Consider the following 9,037-nt stretch of genomic DNA (forward strand, 5'->3'; position numbering starts at 1 on the left):
AGAGTACTCTCTTGGATAGCGGGTTTTCGGTTTGAGAGAACCGAACCCGACCTTAGTCTTGGAATCCCTCACTTTAGAACAAGCATGATCTAGGTCCATAATTCCTTACGGCATCCTTGCATGATCGGTGAAACCCGATTCCCATAACCTTTCCCATCGATTATCTCCTCTTGAATTATTGTTTGCTTTGATTTTATTTCTCTCATTTAATTTTCTGCAACCTTGAAAACCACCAAAAACAATTATCCAACTTTATTTTTACCATTTTCCTAGTTTTAGTCGATTCCTAGCTTAACCGCTTAAGTCCTTGTGTTCGACCCCGGTACTACGACATCCGTATACTTGCGGATTAGTTGTGTTTCGGGTTACAAATTTAAGACTCGTCACGCAAGTGATCATCAACCAAAAAGGTAGATGCACCTTGTTGCTATGAGTAGCTCAACTAATTCTTTTATGTTATCTTAGACCGTATAGTCCCATACCTATACTGCCCTTGGATCTCTCTCATTCCGGTGTGTTCGATTCATCCCTGTACCCCCTACCCAGAAGCTCGTCAGGAGCCGCACCTTGTCCGTGCCTCTGCACCGGCGATCACTCCCCGCCCTCCTACGGTACTCTGAAGCAGGCTTCGAGGAGGTGGAACCTTCGCTTTGATGAGACAATCAAAAGGTTTGGTTTCTCACAAAACAAAGACGAACCATGTGTTTACAAGAAGGCTAGTGGGAGCACAGTTGTATTTCTAGTGTTGTACGTGGATGATATTCTCCTTATAGGGAATGACGTTCCTACCTTGGAAGACGTTAAGTCTTGGCTAGGAACACAGTTTTCTATGAAGGACCTAGGAGAAGCGGGCTATATTCTAGGCATAAAGATCTATAGAGATAGATCGAGGCGTCTTCTAGGATTGTGTCAGAGTACTTACGTCGATAAGGTCTTGAAACGGTTCAAGATGCAAGATTCCAAGAAAGGAACCTTACCGATGAGAAGTGGCACAATTCTCTGCAAGAGTCAGTGTCCTATGACACCTGATGAGCGAGAACGCATGGATCGGATTCCATATGCTTCGGCAATTGGATCCATCATGTATGCCATGCTTTGTACTCGACCAGATGTATCCTACGCGTTGAGCATTACGAGTAGATACCAGTCAGATCCAGGTGAGTCGCACTGGATCGCCGTCAAGAACATCCTGAAGTACTTGAGAAGGACTAAGGATGTATTCTTGGTATACGGTGGGTCGGAAGACGAGCTCGCTGTAAGAGGTTACACCGATGCTAGTTTCCAGTCAGACCCGGATGACTACAGATCGCAGTCTGGCTATGTTTTCTGCTTGAACGGAGACGCTGTTAGCTGGAAGAGTTCCAAGCAGGCGACCGTTGCAGATTCTACTACAGAAGCTGAGTATATTGCAGCGTCGGACGCAGCAAAGGAAGCTGTTTGGATCAGGAAGTTTGTTGGCGACTTGGGTGTCATTCCGAGTGCTGATAGTCCCATTGCTCTGTATTGTGACAAAAATGGAGCGATCGCACAAGCGGAAGAACCCAGATCCTATCAACGATCCAAACACATACTCAGACGGTTTCACCTTATCAGGGAGATCATAGACAGAGGAGACGTGCACAATTGCAGGGTGTCGACAGATGACAACATTGTCGATCCGTTGATGAAGCCTCTCCCTTCCTCGAAGCATGAGGGTCATGTTAGGGATATGGGCATTAGATGTTTAGCAGTTCATGATTAGAGCAAGTGGGAGATTGTTGGTTTAGTGCTCTATGATGCACTGGTGCTCTATGATGTACTGTTTATGAGCTTTCTTTAGATACATTCGATGTATTGATACTTTCTATAGTTTTATGAAAGTGTTTGATTCATTATATGTTGTGCATACTAGATATGTTGTGAAATCCATGTATTGTTATGAACAATACTAAACTCCCTAGTCATGTATCATTGTGGGAATAATGATATACTAAGACTAGTATGATGTGTGATTGATGATTATAGAGATGATTACGATCATTGTCATAGGTATTCGTTGGAGAACGGAATACTGGATTGACCCGCATGAGATTGTCACATGGATTAGCGTCATGACTTGAATCTCATATGGTGGTTCCATGATTGGATCCTAAGACCTGAGATATCTACGGATCCAACATGAGGAGTTGCGTGCTTTGAATACGTCAAACGTTCTGCGTAACAGGAGAACTATAAAGGCGTGTATCAGGTACGAAACGAATCATGTACTAGTTTGTAGATAGTCAAGACGGGATTTGTACCTCTCGTGAAAGAGAGAGATATCGCTGGGCCCCTTGTGTGAGTGAGACTGTAGAAATGTGTGGCCGCACTATATAGACGAACGTCGTCTATTTCAGACAGTCGAACTCTGTGAACGAGAAAGCAGTCGAATCAGATAAGGTGGTTTGTCCATGCCTTATGTTCGACATATGATATCACGATACAAAAGGATCATCAACCGGAATCATCTCTGGCGTTCGTAAAGATCACGAACAAACTCTATTCGAGATAGGTAGTCATAGTGTCTTGCTAGAGACCGCCTATGACTTGTATATCTGAAATAGAGATTTCGGGTTACACTGCTATATCGAATGAGCCTACAGGGTCACACACGCAGGGAAGGACAAAACGCACGAGAAAACGACGGAAAAACCAAGACACATACCCGACCTTCCCTGCGTGTGTGACCCTGTAGGCTCATTCGATATAGTAGTATAACCCGAAATCTCTTTTCCGGATATACAAGTCATAGGCGGTCTCTAGCAAGACACTATGACTACCTATCTCGAATAGAGTTTGTTCGTGATCTTACGAATGCCAGTGATGATTCCGGTTGATGATCCTTTTGTATCGCGATATCATATGTCGAACATAAGGCCTGGTCAAGCCACCTTATCTGATTCGACTGCTTTCTCGTTCACTGAGTTCGACTGTCTGAAATAGACGATGCTCGTCTATAGTGTGGCCACACATTTCTACAGTCTCGCTCACACGAGGGGCCCAGCGATATCTCTCTCTTTTACGAGAGGTACAAATCCCGTCTTGACTATCTACAGTCTATCACATGATTCGTTTCGTACCTAATACATGTCTTTATAGTCCTCCTGTTACGCAGGACGTTTGACGTAATCAAAGCACGCAACTCCTCATGTTGGATTCTGTAGATATCTCAGGTCTTAGGATCCAATCATGGAACCACCATATGAGATTCAAGTCATGACGCTAGTCCATGTGACAATCTCATGCGGGTCAATCCAGTATTCCGTTCTCCAATGAATACCTATGACTGTGATCGTATCCAATACCTATGATCATTTCTATAATCATCAATCACACATCATACTAGTCTTATTATGTCATCATTCCCATAACGACACAAGACTAGGGAGTTTAATATTGTTCACAACAATACATGGATATCATAACACATCAAGCATGCCAAAACATGTAATGAATAACACACTCATCCATAAACTCATAGAAGGTGTAAATACATCAAATGTATCCAAATAAAGCTCATGCAGCAGTACATCATAGAGCACTAAACCAACAATCTCCCACTTGCTCTAATCATGGACTACTAAACATCTAATGCCCATATCCCTAACATGACCTTCATGCTTCGACGAAGGGAGAGGTTTCGTCAACGGATCGACAATGTTGTCATCTGTCGACACTCTGCAAATGTGCACGTCTCCTCTGTCTGTGATCTCCCTGATAAGGTGAAACCGTCTGAGTATGTGTTTGGATCGTTGATGGGATCTGGGTTTTTTCGCTTGTGCGATCGCTCCATTGTTGTCACAATACAGAGCAATGGCGCAGATCTACATTGACGATATTGTGAGACTACATGGGGTACCGAGCGAGATCATCTCGGACCGAGATGCTCGATTTACGTCGCACCTATGGAAGATAATATAGAATGCGCTGGGAACGAGCTGAAGATGAGTACAACATATCACCCCCAGACAAATGGACAGTCGGAACGGACGATACAGACATTGGAGGATATGCTTCGCGCATGTATCTTGGAATGGGGAGCTCCGTGTACCAGTACATGACGTTGTGCGAGTTTGCGTACAACAATAGTCACCATGCGAGTATCGGAGTACCACCATATGAGGCGTTGTACGGGAGACCGTGCAAGATACCTTTGTGTTGGACAGAGATTGGAGAAAGACAGGAGTTTGGGTCCGAGATCGTGGAAAAGACCACGAAGGTGATTCGAAAGATTCGGGCCAACCTAAAAACGACACAGGACCGAAAAAACCGTATGCCGACCAGAGGAGACGAGACTTTACACTTGAAGTTGGGGATCAAGCATTTCTCTGAGTTCAGGCTATGCGAGGGCATGCTAGGTTCGGCAGGGGGCGACAAGTTGAAGCCGCGATATATCGGACCTTACCCGGTGATTGGGAAGGTTGGTGCAGTAGCATATCGTCTTGAGTTGCTATCGGAGCTGGGCAACATCCACGATGTGTTCCACGTGTCGATGCTACGAATGTACGTGGCGGATCCTTCCCAGTGTTGTAGCCCCATGAGTTAGAGTTCACATATGCTACACGCTTTCGGGATGAACCACTACAGATAATGGACCGGAAGGTTAAGAGGCTGAGGACAATGGAGGTGCCATTGGTGAAAGTGTTGTGGCGAAGCCAAGGGGTCTCGAACATGACTTGGGAATCCGAGGCGGAAATGTGTAGTAACTACCCCTATCTTTTCTCTTGACATTGTACGAACTCTTGTGTATGACGTTTGATTGTATTGAACTCCTACCTGATGTATGACGGTATTATATTAGATGTGTTGGGCATTGTGGTATGAAATACAAGAAAGTTTGAGAATATCACACAATTCCGAATTCGAGGACGAATTCTTTTTAAAGGGGAGGATTTGTAATACCCCGGATTCGGATTCGAATACTCAACTAATTTCGGAAAAAAATAATTAAATGAACGAGTCTTAAACCTTTAAAACTGGAACATAAGTTGTCGGGAAGAGGCGCATGAATCGCCACGTGCGAAGGAGACGAGAAAAGGAGAAAAACGGGAAAATAAGACACCTAGACCGATCGGTCCAGGTGTAGACCGACCGATCTGGACAGACCGACCATGCGTTCTAGATCGAATGAACCATGAAGAAAACCGCGTAGACCGACCGGTCTGGAGCCAAGACCGATCGGTCTAGACGAGCGGACATCAGCACATGCTCGCGCGATAGCCATTTTGAGTGCAATCTACCAGCCTGTATTGGCCCCTTCTAGCGCGATTCGACCACCCATTGCCCTCAGGGCGAAGCAGGCTTGATCCTGGGCTTGAGACTGAGCCTAAAATGCATCCCTAAACCCTTCGAAAACGTCCCTCAAGGTCTGCACTCAGCCACCATTGGAGACAGAAGCTGCAAAAGAGAAAGAGAGAGAAGATAAAAGAAAGGAAAGCAGAGGAGAAAAGGGAGAGGGAAAAGAGCTCGTGAGAAGGAAGAGGGACATCCCTAGAGTGTCCAGGAAGGTTTTTTGAAAGTGGAACTGCTGGGTCACACGGGATCCTAGACTGCCGGTTCAAAACCGTGTTAGGATCTGGTCTGCGGACTTACGCAGCGGAATTAGCGTTCAAAACGAATTTTGAACACCCACAGACCAATCTATCGATGAAGAACTTTCTTAAACCGAAGAACCAACCTTTTGATTGCGGTTAGAAGATCACAGCCAAGGTGTTGAAAGAGTCAACACCCTCTTGAGCAGTCCACACCCTTGGGATGGTTTCCAACACTTGGAAACTTGCTTGCTAGAGCTTGAAGAGATCAAATCTCTTGTGTATGGATCAAGAACACCTTCTTGATCACTCTATCTCTTGGGAGAGTTTCTGTGTCTCTCTTAGCTCTCAAAGGCCAGAGAAGACGAGCAATTATTAGTCTCACGCGTTCCCTTGCCTCTTTTTACCAAGAAAAGGCGAGAAAAACGTGATTTGGTGTTTCAGACGTCCGGTCCGCCGGACCAACACTTGGTCAGCCGACAGTCCGAAAACTCGTGATCCGGCGGACCAGGATTCGGTCCGCCAGACCGTCTTCTGGTCCGGGGCTGACCAACTCTTGCCTGGTCCGGGGCTGACCAACTCTTGGTCAGCTCCGGACCAGGGAATTTTTCGGTCATCAGGTCTGCCTCTCCCAAGTCCGTCTGGTCCGGCTGACCAACTCTTGGTCAGCTCCGGACCAAACCTCAACGACGGAGAAAAATCTGATTTTTCTCGTCCGTTCGATCTCGTTCATACACGTCCATCCCATATGTGTGTGACCCTTTAGGCTCCTCCGAATACGACAGTAAATGCGAGATCCAATCTCGCTTTACAAATCATAAGCGGTCTCTAGCAAGACATTATGATTACCCGTATCGGAAAGAGTTAGATGTGATCTAACCGAAAAACCAGAGATAGCTCCAACGATGATCCTCTTTGTCTCACGATATCATAATCGAACTCATAGTTCGAATGCTTTGTCGTATCCCGAGTAGACTGTAAGAGATAGATGACATTCATCTATAGTGCGGCCACACATTTCTACAGTCTCACTCCTACGACGGGCCCAAGCGATATCTCTCTCTTTCGAGAGGGACAAAGTTCCATCTTGACTATCTACTATCCAATGCATGATTCGTAATGTACCCGAGCCACGTCTTTATAATCATCCGGTTAAAGACGACGTTTGACGCAGTCAAAGTACATTACTCGTCATGATGGATACAATAGATATCTCAGGTATGAGGATTTAAAGCGAACCATCAAATGAGATTCAAGTCATGGATAAAATCCAATCGACAATCTCACACGAGTCATCCAGTTACTTGTTCCAAACAAGTACTCATGACCGTGATCCGTATCCAATACACATGATCATCATCATGATCATCCATCACGCCTCATGTTAGTCTTAATTCATCATTGTTCTCACAATAACAAGCGACTAAGGAATTTAGGATCGTACATCACGATCCATGGATAATCATTATTTATCAAATATGCAAAATAAATCATAAATAAATAATGTATTCATCCAATAAATACATCGTATCATACATGGTTCTCATATCGTATGATCATCCTAGAGCATCACATCCATCAGGAACAACCCATGATCGTCGCTCAAATCTCGGCCAAATCAGATCCGAATCTGACCAAAGGTAAGTGGCTTGAGTTGCATCTGTGTGAGCTCGTCGTTCTCATCGTTGCAATTGTGTTAAATCGATGAAACTGATGCATGATTACAAAGAGGAAGTTCAATGAATATTTAGAAATAAACGACACATGATTTGGTTGAAAAATGAGTGACCCATGATCGTCGCTCAAATCTCGGCCAAATCAGATCCGAATCTGACCAAAGGTAAGTGGCTTGAGTTGCATCTGTGTGAGCTCGTCGTTCTCATCGTTGCAATTGTGTTAAATCGATGAAACTGATGCATGATTACAAAGAGGAAGTTCAATGAATATTTAGAAATAAACGACACATGATTTGGTTGAAAAATGAGTGAGATATGATTGAATGAAAACTGAAGAAAAACTGGAAAATGCAGAAGCGTGAATTTATTCTACATAAATACGAATCGTTTCTCATCGTGTGACTGCAGTATTTCAATAATTGGTTGCCTGTAATTGAAATAGGATATTTCAATGAACGTTTAGAAACAAAGGGGCTCAATTTGGATAAGAAACGAGTGAGATATGAGCTAACAAAGTCGGACCACACTCTGGAAATTGCAGAATCACATTTCTGTTTTCGCCCAGAACCAAGACCGACCGGTCTAGGCGGAATTTAGCCAGACCGACCGGTCCAGACCCTGGAATGCCTGGACCGACCGGTCCAGACCCTGGAAATACCTGGACCGACCGGTCCAGACCAGAAAAATGATAAAAATAAACCAAAAGATCTTGGGAAGAAATATAAACCTTGGATCGACCAAAATATGGAAAAATGAGCCCGGAACAACGAGAAATTGTACGGGGGAAAGACATAAATAAACCAAATAACTTAAACGCGTGGTAAGGCGTGAGACATACACCAAGTGAGTCGTTGCATGATGATTGGGGGTAGCATTGTATGGCGGTGACCGGTAGGTCGGTGGGAGACCGAGTACCGTGATACGTGTGATTGTAGCGGAGGATGAATATGCACGTTGTATGTCATGTTTGTAGCTCACTCGTGCGACGCGGGTCAAACATGATTGGGTTTGTATTCCGATGTGTCACGAGAATCACATCGGTCGTCAAGAGAAGTGACACGTGCGTGAGGCGTATGTTGTCGCGCGAAGCGACGACCAACGTCATGCGATGTGATGGGCGTGAGAGGCGCTCATAGTCATGCGATGTGACTAGGGTTTATGGCTAACCCTATGGTGAGAAGCCATATGGGAATGATGGTCGCGCGATGTGACGGCCAACGTCATGCGATGTGACGGACGCGCTCCTAGTCATGCGATGTGACTAGGGTTTACGGCTAACTTTATGGTGTGAAGCCATACAGACTTGATTGTCGTGCAATGCGACGGCCAACGTCATGCGATGTGACGGGCATGAGAGGCGCTCCTAGTAATGCGATGTGACTATTGTTTTTGGCTAATCCTATGGTGCGAAGCCATAGGGGAATTACGATCGCGCGAAGCGATGGCCAATGTCATGCGATGTGACGGGTGTGCAAGACACTCCTAGTCATGCGATGTGACTAGAATTTACGGCTAGTCCTATGGTGTGAGGCCATACGTGCAAGATGGTGTTGTATTTTCGTTGTGTCATGCGAGGTGACATCGGTAGTCACGTGATGTGACAAGCGCTTGAAGCGATATTGTCGTGTGATACGACGGCCAACGTCACGAGAAGTGACGAGCGTGTGAGGCGCACCTAGTCATGCAATGTGACTAGGGTTTACGGCTAGCCCTATGGTGTGAGGCCATACAGGCATGATTGTGATTGTATTCTTATTTTGTGTTCTATCATTTTAACACCGTTTTCGCTGAGAACGAGTTTATCGGGTTCAA

The sequence above is a fragment of the Tarenaya hassleriana genome, unplaced genomic scaffold (genome assembly GCF_000463585.1).
Source record: "Tarenaya hassleriana unplaced genomic scaffold, ASM46358v1 Cleome39, whole genome shotgun sequence".
NCBI classification, from domain to species: Eukaryota; Viridiplantae; Streptophyta; class Magnoliopsida; order Brassicales; family Cleomaceae; genus Tarenaya; species Tarenaya hassleriana.